We start from the raw sequence: 20197 nt of genomic DNA, 5'->3' as shown, positions 1-20197 counted from the left end.
ACTTTGTTAGGAATTATGTGATCCTTACTAGCTGGAAGTAAGGGAGATGGGGCATGAAGTTATTTCTAGGAGTTGGACACATACCAAGTTTAGCTCAGTTCTGGGCATCTTTGAAATACCTATACAAACTTGTTCCTACATGGTATCTTGCAACTTTGAATGAGAATGTGCTTGCTTACAGCAACGTGCTACATGTTCTGAATGCCCGAATTGGGAATCTGTGTCAAAACTTTGTTAGGAATTATGTGATCCTTACTAGCTGGAAGTAAGGGAGATGGGGCATGAAGTTATTTCTATGAGTTGGACACATACCAAGTTTAGCTCAGTTCTGGGCATCTTTGAAATACCTATACAAACTTGTTCCTACATAGTAACTTGCAACTTTGAATGAGAATGTGCTTGCTTACAGCAACGTGCTACATGTTCTGAATGCCCGAATTGGGAATCTGTGTCAAAACTTTGTTAGGAATTATGTGATCCTTACTAGCTGGAAGTAAGGGAGATGGGGCATGAAGTTATTTCTTGGAGTTGGAGACATACCAAGTTTAGCTCAGTTCTGGGCATCTTTGAAATACCTATACAAACTTGTTCCTACATAGTAACTTGCAACTTTGAATGAGAATGTGCTTGCTTGCAGCAACGTGCTATATGTTCTGAATGCCCGAATAGGGAATCTGTGTCAAAACTTTGTTAGGAATTATGTGATCCTTACTAGCTGGAAGTAAGGGAGATGGGGCATGAAGTTATTTCTAGGAGTTGGACACATACCAAGTTTAGCTCAGTTCTGGGCATCTTTGAAATACCTATACAAACTTGTTCCTACATAGTAACTTGCAACTTTGAATGAGAATGTGCTTGCTTGCAGCAACGTGCTATATGTTCTGAATGCCCGAATTGGGAATCTGTGTCAAAACTTTGTTAGGAATTATGTGATCCTTACTAGCTGGAAGTAAGGGAGATGGGGCATGAAGTTATTTCTAGGAGTTGGACACATACCAAGTTTAGCTCAGTTCTGGGCATCTTTGAAATACCTATACAAACTTGTTCCTACATAGTAACTTGCAACTTTGAATGAGAATGTGCTTGCTTACAGCAACGTGCTATATGTTCTGAATGCCCGAATTGGGAATCTGTGTCAAAACTTTGTTAGGAATTATGTGATCCTTACTAGCTGGAAGTAAGGGAGATGGGGCATGAAGTTATTTCTAGGAGTTGGACACATACCAAGTTTAGCTCAGTTCTGGGCATCTTTGAAATACCTATACAAACTTGTTCCTACATAGTAACTTGCAACTTTGAATGAAAATGTGCTTGCTTACAGCAACGTGCTATATGTTCTGAATGCCCGAATTGGGAATCTGTGTCAAAACTTTGTTAGGAATTATGTGATCCTTACTAGCTGGAAGTAAGGGAGATGGGGCATGAAGTTATTTCTAGGAGTTGGACACATACCAAGTTGAGCTCAGTTCTGGGCATCTTTGAAATGCCTATACAAACTTGTTCCTACATAGTAACTTGCATCTTTGAATGAGAATCTGCTTGCTTACAGCAACGTGCTATATGTTCTGAATGCCCGAATTGGGAATCTGTGTCAAAACTTTGTTAGGAATTATGTGATCCTTACTAGCTGGAAGTAAGGGAGATGGGGCATGAAGTTATTTCTAGGAGTTGGACACATACCAAGTTTAGCTCAGTTCTGGACATCTTTGAAATACCTATACAAACTTGTTCCTACATAGTAACTTGCATCTTTGAATGAGAATGTGCTTGCTTACAGCAACGTGCTATATGTTCTGAATGCCCGAATTGGCAATCTGTGTCAAAACTTTGTTAGGAATTATGTGATCCTTACTAGCTGGAAGTAAGGGAGATGGGGCATGAAGTTATTTCTAGGAGTTGGACACATACCAAGTTTAGCTCAGTTCTGGGCATTTTTGAAATACCTATAGAAACTTGTTCCTACATAGTAACTTGCAACTTTGAATGAGAATGTGCTTGCTTGCAGCAACGTGCTATATGTTCTGAATGCCCGAATAGGGAATCTGTGTCAAATCTTTGTTAGAAATTATGTGATCCTTACTAGCTGGAAGTAAGGGAGATGGGGCATGAAGTTATTTCTAGGAGTTGGACACATACCAAGTTGAGCTCAGTTCTGGGCATCTTTGAAATACCTATACAAACTTGTTCCTACCTAGTAACTTGCATCTTTGAATGAGAATCTGCTTGCTTATAGCAACGTGCTATATGTTCTGAATGCCCGAATAGGGAATCTGTGTCAAAACTTTGTTAGGAATTATGTGATCCTTACTAGCTGGAAGTAAGGGAGATGGGGCATGAAGTTATTTCTAGGAGTTGGACACATATCAAGTTTAGCTCAGTTCTGGGCATCTTTGAAATACCTATACAAACTTGTTCCTACCTAGTAACTTGCAACTTTGAATGAAAATGTGCTTGCTTACAGCAACGTGCTATATGTTCTGAATGCCCGAATTGGGAATCTGTGTCAAAACTTTGTTAGGAATTATGTGATCCTTACTAGCTGGAAGTAAGGGAGATGGGGCATGAAGTTATTTCTAGGAGTTGGACACATACCAAGTTTAGCTCAGTTCTGGGCATCTTTGAAATACCTATACAAACTTGTTCCTACATAGTAACTTGCAACTTTGAATGAAAATGTGCTTGCTTACACCAACGTGCTATATGTTCTGAATGCCCGAATTGGGAATCTGTGTGAAAACATTGTTAGGAATTATGTGATCCTTACTAGCTGGAAGTAAGGGAGATGGGGCATGAAGTTATTTCTAGGAGTTGGACACATACCAAGTTTAGCTCAGTTCTGGGCATCTTTGAAATACCTATACAAACTTGTTCCTACATAGTAACTTGCAACTTTGAATGAGAATGTGCTTGCTTACAGCAACGTGCTACATGTTCTGACTGCCCGAATTGGGAATCTGTGTCAAAACTTTGTTAGGAATTATGTGATCCTTACTAGCTGGAAGTAAGGGAGATGGGGCATGAAGTTATTTCTTGGAGTTGGAGACATACCAAGTTTAGCTCAGTTCTGGGCATCTTTGAAATACCTATACAAACTTGTTCCTACATAGTAACTTGCAACATTGAATGAGAATGTGCTTGCTTGCAGCAACGTGCTATATGTTCTGAATGCCCGAATAGGGAATCTGTGTCAAAACTTTGTTAGGAATTATGTGATCCGTACTAGCTGGAAGTAAGGGAGATGGGGCATGAAGTTATTTCTAGGAGTTGGACACATACCAAGTTTAGCTCAGTTCTGGGCATCTTTGAAATACCTATACAAACTTGTTCCTACATAGTAACTTGCAACTTTCAATGAGAATCTGCTTGCTTACAGCAACGTGCTATATGTTCTGAATGCCCGAATTGGGAATCTGTGTCAAAACTTTGTTAGGAATTATGTGATCCTTACTAGCTGGAAGTAAGGGAGATGGGGCATGAAGTTATTTCTAGGAGTTGGACACATACCAAGTTTAGCTCAGTTCTGGGCATCTTTGAAATACCTATACAAACTTGTTCCTACATAGTAACTTGCAACTTTGAATGAGAATGTGCTTGCTTACAGCAACGTGCTATATGTTCTGAATGCCCGAATTGGCAATCTGTGTCAAAACTTTGTTAGGAATTATGTGATCCTTACTAGCTGGAAGTAAGGGAGATGGGGCATGAAGTTATTTCTAGGAGTTGGACACATACCAAGTTTAGCTCAGTTCTGGGCATCTTTGAAATACCTATACAAACTTGTTCCTACATAGTAACTTGCAACTTTGAATGAGAATGTGCTTGCTTACAGCAACGTGCTATATGTTCTGAAGGCCCGAATTGGGAATCTGTGTCAAAACTTTGTTAGGAATTATGTGATCCTTACTAGCTGGAAGTAAGGGAGATGGGGCATGAAGTTATTTCTAGGAGTTGGACACATACCAAGTTTAGCTCAGTTCTGGGCATCTTTGAAATGCCTATACAAACTTGTTCCTACATAGTAACTTGCAACTTTGAATGAGAATGTGCTTGCTTACAGCAACGTGCTATATGTTCTGAATGCCCGAATTGGAATCTGTGTCAAAACTTTGTTAGGAATTATGTGATCCTTACTAGCTGGAAGTAAGGGAGATGGAGCATGAAGTTATTTCTAGGAGTTGGACACATAGCAAGTTTAGCTCAGTTCTGGGCATCTTTGAAATACCTATACAAACTTGTTCCTACATAGTAACTTGCATCTTTGAATGAGAATGTGCTTGCTTACAGCAACGTGCTATATGTTCTGAATGCCCGAATTGGGAATCTGTGTCAAAACTTTGTTAGGAATTATGTGATCCTTACTAGCTGGAAGTAAGGGAGATGGGGCATGAAGTTATTTCTAGGAGTTGGACACATACCAAGTTTAGCTCAGTTCTGGACATCTTTGAAATACCTATACAAACTTGTTCCTACATAGTAACTTGCATCTTTGAATGGGAATCTGCTTGCTTACAGCAACGTGCTATATGTTCTGAATGCCCGAATTGGGAATCTGTGTCAAAACTTTGTTAGGAATTATGTGATCCTTACTAGCTGGAAGTAAGGGAGATGGGGGATGAAGTTATTTCTAGGAGTTGGACACATACCAAGTTTAGCTCAGTTCTGGGCATCTTTGAAATACCTATACAAACTTGTTCCTACCTAGAAACTTGCATCTTTGAATGAGAATGTGCTTGCTTACAGCAACGTGCTATATGTTCTGAATGCCCGAATTGGGAATCTGTGTCAAAACTTTGTTAGGAATTATGTGATCCTTACTAGCTGGAAGTAAGGGAGATGGGGCATGAAGTTATTTCTAGGAGTTGGACACATACCAAGTTTAGCTCAGTTCTGGGCATCTTTGAAATACCTATACAAACTTGTTCCTAAATAGTAACTTGCAACTTTGAATGAAAATGTGCTTGCTTACAGCAACGTGCTATATGTTCTGAATGCCCGAATTGGGAATCTGTGTCAAAACTTTTTTAGGAATTTTGTGATCCTTACTAGCTGGAAGTAAGGGAGATGGGGCATGAAGTTATTTCTAGGAGTTGGACACATACCAAGTTTATCTCAGTTCTGGGCATCTTTGAAATACCTATACAAACTTGTTCCTCCATAGTAACTTGCAACTTTGAATGAAAATGTGCTTGCTTACAGCAACGTGCTATATGTTCTGAATGCCCGAATTGGGAATCTGTGTCAAAACTTTGTTAGGAATTATGTGATCCTTACTAGCTGGAAGTAAGGGAGACGGGGCATGAAGTTATTTCTAGGAGTTGGACACATACCAAGTTTAGCTCAGTTCTGGGCATCTTTGAAATACCTATACAAACTTGTTCCTACATAGTAACTTGCATCTTTGAATGAGAATGTGCTTGCTTACAGCAACGTGCTATATGTTCTGAGCGCCCGAATTGGCAATATGTGTCAAAACTTTGTTAGGAATTATGTGATCCTTACTAGCTAGAAGTAAGGGAGATGGGGCATGAAGTTATTTCTAGGAGTTGGACACATACCAAGTTTAGCTCAGTTCTGGGCATTTTTGAAATACCTATACAAACTTGTTCCTACATAGTAACTTGCAACTTTGAATGAGAATGTGCTTGCTTGCAGCAACGTGCTATATGTTCTGAATGCCCGAATAGGGAATCTGTGTCAAAACTTTCTTAGGAATTATGTGATCCTTACTAGCTGGAAGTAAGGGATATGGAGCATGAAGTTATTTCTTGGAGTTAGACACATACCAAGTTTAGCTCAGTTCTGGGCATCTTTGAAATACCTATACAAACTTGTTCCTACCTAGTAACTTCCATCTTTGAATGAGAATGTGCTTGATTGCAGCAACGTGCTATATGTTCTGAATGCCCGAATAGGGAATCTGTGTCAAAACTTTGTTAGAAATTATGTGATCCTTACTAGCTGGAAGTAAGGGAGATGGGGCATGAAGTTATTTCTAGGAGTTGGACACATACCAAGTTGAGCTCAGTTCTGGGCATCTTTGAAATACCTATACAAACTTGTTCCTACATAGTAACTTGCAACATTGAATGAGAATGTGCTTGCTTGCAGCAACGTGCTATATGTTCTGAATGCCCGAATAGGGAATCTGTGTCAAAACTTTGTTAGGAATTATGTGATCCGTACTAGCTGGAAGTAAGGGAGATGGGGCATGAAGTTATTTCTAGGAGTTGGACACATACCAAGTTTAGCTCAGTTCTGGGCATCTTTGAAATACCTATACAAACTTGTTCCTACATAGTAACTTGCAACTTTCAATGAGAATCTGCTTGCTTACAGCAACGTGCTATATGTTCTGAATGCCCGAATTGGGAATCTGTGTCAAAACTTTGTTAGGAATTATGTGATCCTTACTAGCTGGAAGTAAGGGAGATGGGGCATGAAGTTATTTCTAGGAGTTGGACACATACCAAGTTTAGCTCAGTTCTGGGCATCTTTGAAATACCTATACAAACTTGTTCCTACATAGTAACTTGCATCTTTGAATGAGAATGTGCTTGCTTGCAGCAACGTGCTATATGTTCTGAATGCCCGAATAGGGAATCTGTGTCAAAACTTTGTTAGGAATTATGTGATCCTTACTAGCTGGAAGTAAGGGAGATGGGGCATGAAGTTATTTCTAGGAGTTGGACACATACAACGTTTAGCTCAGTTCTGGGCATCTTTGAAATACCTATACAAACTTGTTCCTACATAGTAACTTGCATCTTTGAATGAGAATGTGCTTGCTTGCAGCAACGTGCTATATGTTCTGAATGCCCGAATAGGGAATCTGTGTCAATACTTTGTTAGGAATTATGTGATCCTTACTAGCTGGAAGTAAGGGAGATGGGGCATGAAGTTATTTCTAGGAGTTGGACACATACCAAGTTTAGCTCAGTTCTGGGCATCTTTGAAATACCTATACAAACTTGTTCCTACATAGTAACTTGCATCTTTGAATGAGAATGTGCTTGCTTACAGCAACGTGCTATATGTTCTGAATGCCCGAATTGGCAATCTGTGTCAAAACTTTGTTAGGAATTATGTGATCCTTACTAGCTGGAAGTAAGGGAGATGGGGCATGAAGTTATTTCTAGGAGTTGGACACATACCAAGTTTAGCTCAGTTCTGGGCATCTTTGAAATACCTATACAAACTTGTTCCTCCATAGTAACTTGCAACTTTGAATGAAAATGTGCTTGCTTACAGCAACGTGCTATATGTTCTGAGTGCCCGAATTGGGAATCTGTGTCAAAACTTTGTTAGGAATTTTGTGATCCTTACTAGCTGGAAGTAAGGGAGATGGGGCATGAAGTTATTTCTAGGAGTTGGACACATACCAAGTTTAGCTCAGTTCTGGGCATCTTTGAAATACCTATACAAACTTGTTCCTCCATAGTAACTTGCAACTTTGAATGAAAATGTGCTTGCTTACAGCAACGTGCTATATGTTCTGAGTGCCCGAATTGGGAATCTGTGTCAAAACTTTGTTAGGAATTATGTGATCCTTACTAGCTGGAAGTAAGGGAGATGGGGCATGAAGTTATTTCTAGGAGTTGGACACATACCAAGTTTAGCTCAGTTCTGGGCATCTTTGAAATACCTATACAAACTTGTTCCTACATAGTAACTTGCATCTTTGAATGAGAATGTGCTTGCTTACAGCAACGTGCTATATGTTCTGAGCGCCCGAATTGGCAATATGTGTCAAAACTTTGTTAGGAATTATGTGATCCTTACTAGCTGGAAGTAAGGGAGATGGGGCATGAAGTTATTTCTAGGAGTTGGACACATACCAAGTTTAGCTCAGTTCTGGGCATCTTTGAAATACCTATACAAACTTGTTCCTACATAGTAACTTGCATCTTTGAATGAGAATGTGCTTGCTTACAGCAACGTGCTATATGTTCTGAATGCCCGAATTGGGAATCTGTGCCAAAACTGTTAGGAATTATGTGATCCTTACTAGCTGGAAGTAAGGGAGATGGGGCATGATGTTATTTCTAGGAGTTGGACACATACCAAGTTTAGCTCAGTTCTGGGCATCTTTGAAATACCTATTCAAACTTGTTCCTACATAGTAACTTGCAACTTTGAATGAAAATGTGATTGCTTTTAGCAACGTGCTATATGTTCTGAATGCCCGAATTGGGAATCTGTGTCAAAACTTTGTTAGGAATTATGTGATCCTTACTAGATGGAAGTAAGGGAGATGGGGCATGAAGGTATTTCTAGGAGTTGGACACATACCAAGTTTAGCTCAGTTCTGGGCATCTTTGAAATACCTATACAAACTTGTTCCTACATAGTAACTTACAACTTTGAATGAAAATGTGCTTGCTTACAGCAACGTGCTATATGTTCTGAATGCCCGAATTTGGAATCTGTGTCAAAACTTTGTTAGGAATTATGTGATCCTTAATAGCTGGAAGTAAGGGAGATGGGGCATGAAGTTATTTCTAGGAGTTGGACACATACCAAGTTTAGCTCAGTTCTGGGCATCTTTGAAATACCTATACAAACTTGTTCCTACATAGTAACTTGCAACTTTGAATGAAAATGTGCTTGCTTACAGCAACGTGCTATATGTTCTGAATGCCCGAATTGGGAATCTGTGTCAAAACTTTGTTAGGAATTATGTCATCCTTACTACCTGGATGTAAGGGAGATGGAGCATGAAGTTATTTCTAGGAGTTGGACACATACCAAGTTTAGCTCAGTTCTGGGCATCTTTGAAATACCTATACAAACTTGTTCCTACATAGTAACTTGCATCTTTGAATGAGAATGTGCTTGCTTACAGCAACGTGCTATATGTTCTGAATGCCCGAATTGGGAATCTGTGTCAAAACTTTGTTAGGAATTATGTGATCCTTACTAGCTGGAAGTAAGGGAGATGGGGCATGAAGTTATTTCTAGGAGTTGGACACATAGCAAGTCTAGCTCAGTTCTGGGCATCTTTGAAATACCTATACAAACTTGTTCCTACATAGTAACTTGCATCTTTGAATGGGAATCTGCTTGCTTACAGCAACGTGCTATATGTTCTGAATGCCCGAATTGGGAATCTGTGTCAAAACTTTGTTAGGAATTATGTGATCCTTACTAGCTGGAAGTAAGGGAGATGGGGCATGAAGTTATTTCTAGGAGTTGGACACATACCAAGTTTAGCTCAGTTCTGGGCATCTTTGAAATACCTATACAAACTTGTTCCTACATAGTAACTTGCATCTTTGAATGAGAATGTTCTTGCTTACAGCAACGTGCTATATGTTCTGAATGCCCGAATTGGGAATCTGTGTCAAAACTTTGTTAGGAATTATGTGATTCTTACTAGCTGGAAGTAAGGGAGATGGGGCATGAAGTTATTTCTAGGAGTTGGACACATACCAAGTTTAGCTCAGTTCTGGGCATCTTTGAAATACCTATACAAACTTGTTCCTACATAGTAACTTGCATCTTTGAATGAGAATGTGCTTGCTTACAGCAACGTGCTATATGTTCTGAATGCCCGAATTGGCAATCTGTGTCAAAACTTTGTTAGGAATTATGTGATCCTTACTAGCTGGAAGTAAGGGAGATGGGGCATGAAGTTATTTCTAGGAGTTGGACACATACCAAGTTTAGCTCAGTTCTGGGCATTTTTGAAATACCTATACAAACTTGTTCCTACATAGTAACTTGCAACCCTGAATGAGAATGTGCTTGCTTACAGCAACGTGCTATATGTTCTGAATGCCCGAATTGGCAATCTGTGTCAAAACTTTGTTAGGAATTATGTGATCCTTACTAGCTGGAAGTAAGGGAGATGGGGCATGAAGTTATTTCTAGGAGTTGGACACATACCAAGTTTAGCTCAGTTCTGGGCATTTTTGAAATACCTATAGAAACTTGTTCCTACATAGTAACTTGCAACTTTGAATGAGAATGTGCTTGCTTGCAGCAACGTGCTATATGTTCTGAATGCCCGAATAGGGAATCTGTGTCAAATCTTTGTTAGAAATTATGTGATCCTTACTAGCTGGAAGTAAGGGAGATGGGGCATGAAGTTATTTCTAGGAGTTGGACACATACCAAGTTGAGCTCAGTTCTGGGCATCTTTGAAATACCTATACAAACTTGTTCCTACCTAGTAACTTGCATCTTTGAATGAGAATCTGCTTGCTTATAGCAACGTGCTATATGTTCTGAATGCCCGAATAGGGAATCTGTGTCAAAACTTTGTTAGGAATTATGTGATCCTTACTAGCTGGAAGTAAGGTAGATGGGGCATGAAGTTATTTCTAGGAGTTGGACACATATCAAGTTTAGCTCAGTTCTGGGCATCTTTGAAATACCTATACAAACTTGTTCCTACCTAGTAACTTGCAACTTTGAATGAAAATGTGCTTGCTTACAGCAACGTGCTATATGTTCTGAATGCCCGAACAGGGAATCTGTGTCAAAACTTTGTTAGGAATTATGTGATCCTTACTAGCTGGAAGTAAGGGAGATGGGGCATGAAGTTATTTCTAGGAGTTGGACACATACCAAGTTTAGCTCAGTTCTGGGCATCTTTGAAATACCTATACAAACTTGTTCCTACATAGTAACTTGCAACTTTGAATGAAAATGTGCTTGCTTACACCAACGTGCTATATGTTCTGAATGCCCGAATTGGGAATCTGTGTGAAAACATTGTTAGGAATTATGTGATCCTTACTAGCTGGAAGTAAGGGAGATGGGGCATGAAGTTATTTCTAGGAGTTGGACACATACCATGTTTAGCTCAGTTCTGGGCATCTTTGAAATACCTATACAAACTTGTTCCTACATAGTAACTTGCAACTTTGAATGAGAATGTGCTTGCTTACAGCAACGTGCTACATGTTCTGAATGCCCGAATTGGGAATCTGTGTCAAAACTTTGTTAGGAATTATGTGATCCTTACTAGCTGGAAGTAAGGGAGATGGGGCATGAAGTTATTTCTTGGAGTTGGAGACATACCAAGTTTAGCTCAGTTCTGGGCATCTTTGAAATACCTATACAAACTTGTTCCTACATAGTAACTTGCAACTTTGAATGAGAATGTGCTTGCTTGCAGCAACGTGCTATATGTTCTGAATGCCCGAATAGGGAATCTGTGTCAAAACTTTGTTAGGAATTATGAGATCCTTACTAGCTGGAAGTAAGGGAGATGGGGCATGAAGTTATTTCTAGGAGTTGGACACATACCAAGTTTAGCTCAGTTCTGGGCATCTTTGAAATACCTATACAAACTTGTTCCTACATAGTAACTTGCAACTTTGAATGAGAATCTGCTTGCTTACAGCAACGTGCTATATGTTCTGAATGCCCGAATTGGGAATCTGTGTCAAAACTTTGTTAGGAATTATGTGATCCTTACTAGCTGGAAGTAAGGGAGATGGGGCATGAAGTTATTTCTAGGAGTTGGACACATACCAAGTTTAGCTCAGTTCTGGGCATCTTTGAAATACCTATACAAACTTGTTCCTACATAGTAACTTGCAACTTTGAATGAGAATGTGCTTGCTTACAGCAACGTGCTATATGTTCTGAATGACCGAATTGGCAATCTGTGTCAAAACTTTGTTAGGAATTATGTGATCCTTACTAGCTGGAAGTAAGGAAGATGGGGCATGAAGTTATTTCTAGGAGTTGGACACATACCAAGTTTAGCTCAGTTCTGGGCATCTTTGAAATACCTATACAAACTTGTTCCTACATAGTAACTTGCAACTTTGAATGAGAATGTGCTTGCTTACAGCAACGTGCTATATGTTCTGAAGGCCCGAATTGGGAATCTGTGTCAAAACTTTGTTAGGAATTATGTGATCCTTACTAGCTGGAAGTAAGGGAGATGGGGCATGAAGTTATTTCTAGGAGTTGGACACATACCAAGTTTAGCTCAGTTCTGGGCATCTTTGAAATGCCTATACAAACTTGTTCCTACATAGTAACTTGCAACTTTGAATGAGAATGTGCTTGCTTACAGCAACGTGCTATATGTTCTGAATGCCCGAATTGGGAATCTGTGTCAAAACTTTGTTAGGAATTATGTGATCCTTACTAGCTGGAAGTAAGGGAGATGGAGCATGAAGTTATTTCTAGGAGTTGGACACATAGCAAGTTTAGCTCAGTTCTGGGCATCTTTGAAATACCTATACAAACTTGTTCCTACATAGTAACTTGCATCTTTGAATGAGAATGTGCTTGCTTACAGCAACGTGCTATATGTTCTGAATGCCCGAATTGGGAATCTGTGTCAAAACTTTGTTAGGAATTATGTGATCCTTACTAGCTGGAAGTAAGGGAGATGGGGCATGAAGTTATTTCTAGGAGTTGGACACATACCAAGTTTAGCTCAGTTCTGGGCATCTTTGAAATACCTATACAAACTTGTTCCTACATAGTAACTTGCATCTTTGAATGGGAATCTGCTTGCTTACAGCAACGTGCTATATGTTCTGAATGCCCGAATTGGGAATCTGTGTCAAAACTTTGTTAGGAATTATGTGATCCTTACTAGCTGGAAGTAAGGGAGATGGGGGATGAAGTTATTTCTAGGAGTTGGACACATACCAAGTTTAGCTCAGTTCTGGGCATCTTTGAAATACCTATACAAACTTGTTCCTACATAGTAACTTGCAACTTTGAATGAAAATGTGATTGCTTACAGCAACGTGCTATATGTTCTGAATGCCCGAATTGGGAATCTGTGTCAAAACTTTGTTTGGAATTATGTGATCCTTACTAGCTGGAAGTAAGGGAGATGGGGCATGAAGTTATTTCTAGCAGTTGGACACATACCAAGTTTAGCTCAGTTCTGGGCATCTTTGAAATACCTATACAAACTTGTTCCTACATAGTAACTTACAACATTGAATGAAAATGTGCTTGCTTACAGCAACGTGCTATATGTTCTGAATGCCCGAATTGGGAATCTGTGTCAAAACTTTGTTAGGAATTATGTCATCCTTACTAGCTGGAAGTAAGGGAGATGGGGCATGAAGTTATTTCTAGGAGTTGGACACATACCAAGTTTAGCTCAGTCCTGGGCATCTTTGAAATACCTATACAAACTTGTTCCTACCTAGTAACTTGCATCTTTGAATGAGAATGTGCTTGCTTACAGCAACGTACTATATGTTCTGAATGCCCGAATTGGGAATCTGTGTCAAAACTTTGTTAGGAATTATGTCATCCTTACTAGCTGGAAGTAAGGGAGATGGGGCATGAAGTTATTTCTAGGAGTTGGACACATAGCAAGTTTAGCTCAGTTCTGGGCATCTTTGAAATACCTATACAAACTTGTTCCTACATAGTAACTTGCATCTTTGAATGGGAATGTGCTTGCTTACAGCAACGTGCTATATGTTCTGAATGCCCGAATTGGGAATCTGTGTCAAAACTTTGTTAGAAATTATGTGATCCTTACTAGCTGGAAGTAAGGGAGATGGGGCATGAAGTTATTTCTAGGAGTTGGACACATACCAAGTTTAGCTCAGTTCTGGGCATCTTTGAAATACCTATACAAACTTGTTCCTACATAGTAACTTGCATCTTTGAATGGGAATCTGCTTGCTTACAGCAACGTGCTATATGTTCTGAATGCCCGAATTGGCAATCTGTGTCAAAACTTTGTTAGGAATTATGTGATCCTTACTAGCTGGAAGTAAGGGAGATGGGGCATGAAGTTATTTCTAGGAGTTGGACACATACCAAGTTTAGCTCAGTTCTGGGCATCTTTGAAATACCTATACAAACTTGTTCCTACATAGTAACTTGCATCTTTGAATGAGAATGTGCTTGCTTACAGCAACGTGCTATATGTTCTGAATGCCCGAATTGGCAATCTGTGTCAAAACTTTGTTAGGAATTATGTGATCCTTACTAGCTGGAAGTAAGGGAGATGGGGCATGAAGTTATTTCTAGGAGTTGGACACATACCAAGTTTAGCTCAGTTCTGGGCATCTTTGAAATACCTATACAAACTTGTTCCTACATAGTAACTTGCATCTTTGAATGAGAATGTGCTTGCTTGCAGCAACGTGCTATATGTTCTGAATGCCCGAATAGGGAATCTGTGTCAAAACTTTGTTAGGAATTATGTGATCCTTACTAGCTGGAAGTAAGGGAGATGGAGCATGAAGTTATTTCTTGGAGTTGGACACATACCAAGTTTAGCTCAGTTCTGGGCATCTTTGAAATACCTATACAAACTTGTTCCTACCTAGTAACTTGCATCTTTGAATGAGAATGTGCTTGCTTACAGCAACGTGCTATATGTTCTGAATGCCCGAATAGGGAATCTGTGTCAAAACTTTGTTAGAAATTATGTGATCCTTACTAGCTGGAAGTAAGGGAGATGGGGCATGAAGTTATTTCTAGGAGTTGGACACATACCAAGTTTAGCTCAGTTCTGGGCATCTTTGAAATACCTATACAAACTTGTTCCTACCTAGTAACTTGCATCTTTGAATGAGAATCTGTTTGCTTATAGCAACGTGCTATATGTTCTGAATGCCCGAATTGGGAATCTGTGTCAAAACTTTGTTAGGAATTATGTGATCCTTACTAGCTGGAAGTAAGGGAGATGGGGCATGAAGTTATTTCTAGGAGTTGGACACATACCAAGTTTAGCTCAGCTGGGCATCTTTGAAATACCTATACAAACTTGTTCCTACATAGTAACTTGCAACTTTGAATGAAAATGTGCTTGGTTACAGCAACGTGCTATATGTTCTGAATGCCCGAATTGGGAATCTGTGTCAAATCTTTGTTAGGAATTATGTGATCCTTACTAGCTGGAAGTAAGGGAGATGGGGCATGAAGTTATTTCTAGGAGTTGGACACATACAACGTTTAGCTCAGTTCTGGGCATCTTTGAAATACCTATACAAACTTGTTCCTACATAGTAACTTGCATCTTTGAATGAGAATGTGCTTGCTTGCAGCAACGTGCTATATGTTCTGAATGCCCGAATAGGGAATCTGTGTCAATACTTTGTTAGGAATTATGTGATCCTTACTAGCTGGAAGTAAGGGAGATGGGGCATGAAGTTATTTCTAGGAGTTGGACACATACCAAGTTTAGCTCAGTTCTGGGCATCTTTGAAATACCTATACAAACTTGTTCCTACATAGTAACTTGCATCTTTGAATGAGAATGTGCTTGCTTACAGCAACGTGCTATATGTTCTGAATGCCCGAATTGGCAATCTGTGTCAAAACTTTGTTAGGAATTATGTGATCCTTACTAGCTGGAAGTAAGGGAGATGGGGCATGAAGTTATTTCTAGGAGTTGGACACATACCAAGTTTAGCTCAGTTCTGGGCATCTTTGAAATACCTATACAAACTTGTTCCTCCATAGTAACTTGCAACTTTGAATGAAAATGTGCTTGCTTACAGCAACGTGCTATATGTTCTGAGTGCCCGAATTGGGAATCTGTGTCAAAACTTTGTTAGGAATTTTGTGATCCTTACTAGCTGGAAGTAAGGGAGATGGGGCATGAAGTTATTTCTAGGAGTTGGACACATACCAAGTTTAGCTCAGTTCTGGGCATCTTTGAAATACCTATACAAACTTGTTCCTCCATAGTAACTTGCAACTTTGAATGAAAATGTGCTTGCTTACAGCAACGTGCTATATGTTCTGAGTGCCCGAATTGGGAATCTGTGTCAAAACTTTGTTAGGAATTATGTGATCCTTACTAGCTGGAAGTAAGGGAGATGGGGCATGAAGTTATTTCTAGGAGTTGGACACATACCAAGTTTAGCTCAGTTCTGGGCATCTTTGAAATACCTATACAAACTTGTTCCTACATAGTAACTTGCATCTTTGAATGAGAATGTGCTTGCTTACAGCAACGTGCTATATGTTCTGAGCGCCCGAATTGGCAATATGTGTCAAAACTTTGTTAGGAATTATGTGATCCTTACTAGCTGGAAGTAAGGGAGATGGGGCATGAAGTTATTTCTAGGAGTTGGACACATACCAAGTTTAGCTCAGTTCTGGGCATCTTTGAAATACCTATACAAACTTGTTCCTACATAGTAACTTGCATCTTTGAATGAGAATGTGCTTGCTTACAGCAACGTGCTATATGTTCTGAATGCCCGAATTGGGAATCTGTGCCAAAACTGTTAGGAATTATGTGATCCTTACTAGCTGGAAGTAAGGGAGATGGGGCATGATGTTATTTCTAGGAGTTGGACACATACCAAGTTTAGCTCAGTTCTGGGCATCTTTGAAATACCTATACAAACTTGTTCCTACATAGTAACTTGCAACTTTGAATGAAAATGTGATTGCTTACAGCAACGTGCTATATGTTCTGAATGCCCGAATTGGGAATCTGTGTCAAAACTTTGTTAGGAATTATGTGATCCTTACTAGATGGAAGTAAGGGAGATGGGGCATGAAGGTATTTCTAGGAGTTGGACACATACCAAGTTTAGCTCAGTTCTGGGCATCTTTGAAATACCTATACAAACTTGTTCCTACATAGTAACTTACAACTTTGAATGAAAATGTGCTTGCTTACAGCAACGTGCTATATGTTCTGAATGCCCGAATTTGGAATCTGTGTCAAAACTTTGTTAGGAATTATGTGATCCTTAATAGCTGGAAGTAAGGGAGATGGGGCATGAAGTTATTTCTAGGAGTTGAACACATACCAAGTTTAGCTCAGTTCTGGGCATCTTTGAAATACCTATACAAACTTGTTCCTACATAGTAACTTGCAACTTTGAATGAAAATGTGCTTGCTTACAGCAACGTGCTATATGTTCTGAATGCCCGAATTGGGAATCTGTGTCAAAACTTTGTTAGGAATTATGTCATCCTTACTACCTGGATGTAAGGGAGATGGAGCATGAAGTTATTTCTAGGAGTTGGACACATACCAAGTTTAGCTCAGTTCTGGGCATCTTTGAAATACCTATACAAACTTGTTCCTACATAGTAACTTGCATCTTTGAATGAGAATGTGCTTGCTTACAGCAACGTGCTATATGTTCTGAATGCCCGAATTGGGAATCTGTGTCAAAACTTTGTTAGGAATTATGTGATCCTTACTAGCTGGAAGTAAGGGAGATGGGGCATGAAGTTATTTCTAGGAGTTGGACACATAGCAAGTCTAGCTCAGTTCTGGGCATCTTTGAAATACCTATACAAACTTGTTCCTACATAGTAACTTGCATCTTTGAATGGGAATCTGCTTGCTTACAGCAACGTGCTATATGTTCTGAATGCCCGAATTGGGAATCTGTGTCAAAACTTTGTTAGGAATTATGTGATCCTTACTAGCTGGAAGTAAGGGAGATGGGGCATGAAGTTATTTCTAGGAGTTGGACACATACCAAGTTTAGCTCAGTTCTGGGCATCTTTGAAATACCTATACAAACTTGTTCCTACATAGTAACTTGCATCTTTGAATGAGAATGTTCTTGCTTACAGCAACGTGCTATATGTTCTGAATGCCCGAATTGGGAATCTGTGTCAAAACTTTGTTAGGAATTATGTGATTCTTACTAGCTGGAAGTAAGGGAGATGGGGCATGAAGTTATTTCTAGGAGTTGGACACATACCAAGTTTAGCTCAGTTCTGGGCATCTTTGAAATACCTATACAAACTTGTTCCTACATAGTAACTTGCATCTTTGAATGAGAATGTGCTTGCTTACAGCAACGTGCTATATGTTCTGAATGCCCGAATTGGCAATCTGTGTCAAAACTTTGTTAGGAATTATGTGATCCTTACTAGCTGGAAGTAAGGGAGATGGGGCATGAAGTTATTTCTAGGAGTTGGACACATACCAAGTTTAGCTCAGTTCTGGGCATTTTTGAAATACCTATACAAACTTGTTCCTACATAGTAACTTGCAACCCTGAATGAGAATGTGCTTGCTTACAGCAACGTGCTATATGTTCTGAATGCCCGAATTGGCAATCTGTGTCAAAACTTTGTTAGGAATTATGTGATCCTTACTAGCTGGAAGTAAGGGAGATGGGGCATGAAGTTATTTCTAGGAGTTGGACACATACCAAGTTTAGCTCAGTTCTGGGCATTTTTGAAATACCTATAGAAACTTGTTCCTACATAGTAACTTGCAACTTTGAATGAGAATGTGCTTGCTTGCAGCAACGTGCTATATGTTCTGAATGCCCGAATAGGGAATCTGTGTCAAATCTTTGTTAGAAATTATGTGATCCTTACTAGCTGGAAGTAAGGGAGATGGGGCATGAAGTTATTTCTAGGAGTTGGACACATACCAAGTTGAGCTCAGTTCTGGGCATCTTTGAAATACCTATACAAACTTGTTCCTACCTAGTAACTTGCATCTTTGAATGAGAATCTGCTTGCTTATAGCAACGTGCTATATGTTCTGAATGCCCGAATAGGGAATCTGTGTCAAAACTTTGTTAGGAATTATGTGATCCTTACTAGCTGGAAGTAAGGGAGATGGGGCATGAAGTTATTTCTAGGAGTTGGACACATACCAAGTTTAGCTCAGTTCTGGGCATCTTTGAAATACCTATACAAACTTGTTCCTACCTAGTAACTTGCAACTTTGAATGAAAATGTGCTTGCTTACAGCAACGTGCTATATGTTCTGAATGCCCGAACAGGGAATCTGTGTCAAAACTTTGTTAGGAATTATGTGATCCTTACTAGCTGGAAGTAAGGGAGATGGGGCATGAAGTTATTTCTAGGAGTTGGACACATACCAAGTTTAGCTCAGTTCTGGGCATCTTTGAAATACCTATACAAACTTGTTCCTACATAGTAACTTGCAACTTTGAATGAAAATGTGCTTGCTTACACCAACGTGCTATATGTTCTGAATGCCCGAATTGGGAATCTGTGTGAAAACATTGTTAGGAATTATGTGATCCTTACTAGCTGGAAGTAAGGGAGATGGGGCATGAAGTTATTTCTAGGAGTTGGACACATACCAAGTTTAGCTCAGTTCTGGGCATCTTTGAAATACCTATACAAACTTGTTCCTACATAGTAACTTGCAACTTTGAATGAGAATGTGCTTGCTTACAGCAACGTGCTACATGTTCTGAATGCCCGAATTGGGAATCTGTGTCAAAACTTTGTTAGGAATTATGTGATCCTTACTAGCTGGAAGTAAGGGAGATGGGGCATGAAGTTATTTCTTGGAGTTGGAGACATACCAAGTTTAGCTCAGTTCTGGGCATCTTTGAAATACCTATACAAACTTGTTCCTACATAGTAACTTGCAACTTTGAATGAGAATGTGCTTGCTTGCAGCAACGTGCTATATGTTCTGAATGCCCGAATAGGGAATCTGTGTCAAAACTTTGTTAGGAATTATGAGATCCTTACTAGCTGGAAGTAAGGGAGATGGGGCATGAAGTTATTTCTAGGAGTTGGACACATACCAAGTTTAGCTCAGTTCTGGGCATCTTTGAAATACCTATACAAACTTGTTCCTACATAGTAACTTGCAACTTTGAATGAGAATCTGCTTGCTTACAGCAACGTGCTATATGTTCTGAATGCCCGAATTGGGAATCTGTGTCAAAACTTTGTTAGGAATTATGTGATCCTTACTAGCTGGAAGTAAGGGAGATGGGGCATGAAGTTATTTCTAGGAGTTGGACACATACCAAGTTTAGCTCAGTTCTGGGCATCTTTGAAATACCTATACAAACTTGTTCCTACATAGTAACTTGCAACTTTGAATGAGAATGTGCTTGCTTACAGCAACGTGCTATATGTTCTGAATGCCCGAATTGGCAATCTGTGTCAAAACTTTGTTAGGAATTATGTGATCCTTACTAGCTGGAAGTAAGGAAGATGGGGCATGAAGTTATTTCTAGGAGTTGGACACATACCAAGTTTAGCTCAGTTCTGGGCATCTTTGAAATACCTATACAAACTTGTTCCTACATAGTAACTTGCAACTTTGAATGAGAATGTGCTTGCTTACAGCAACGTGCTATATGTTCTGAAGGCCCGAATTGGGAATCTGTGTCAAAACTTTGTTAGGAATTATGTGATCCTTACTAGCTGGAAGTAAGGGAGATGGGGCATGAAGTTATTTCTAGGAGTTGGACACATACCAAGTTTAGCTCAGTTCTGGGCATCTTTGAAATGCCTATACAAACTTGTTCCTACA

The sequence above is a fragment of the Diceros bicornis genome, chromosome 19 (assembly GCF_020826845.1).
Source record: "Diceros bicornis minor isolate mBicDic1 chromosome 19, mDicBic1.mat.cur, whole genome shotgun sequence".
NCBI lineage: Eukaryota > Metazoa > Chordata > Mammalia > Perissodactyla > Rhinocerotidae > Diceros > Diceros bicornis.
This window is presented reverse-complemented; position numbering follows the sequence as displayed.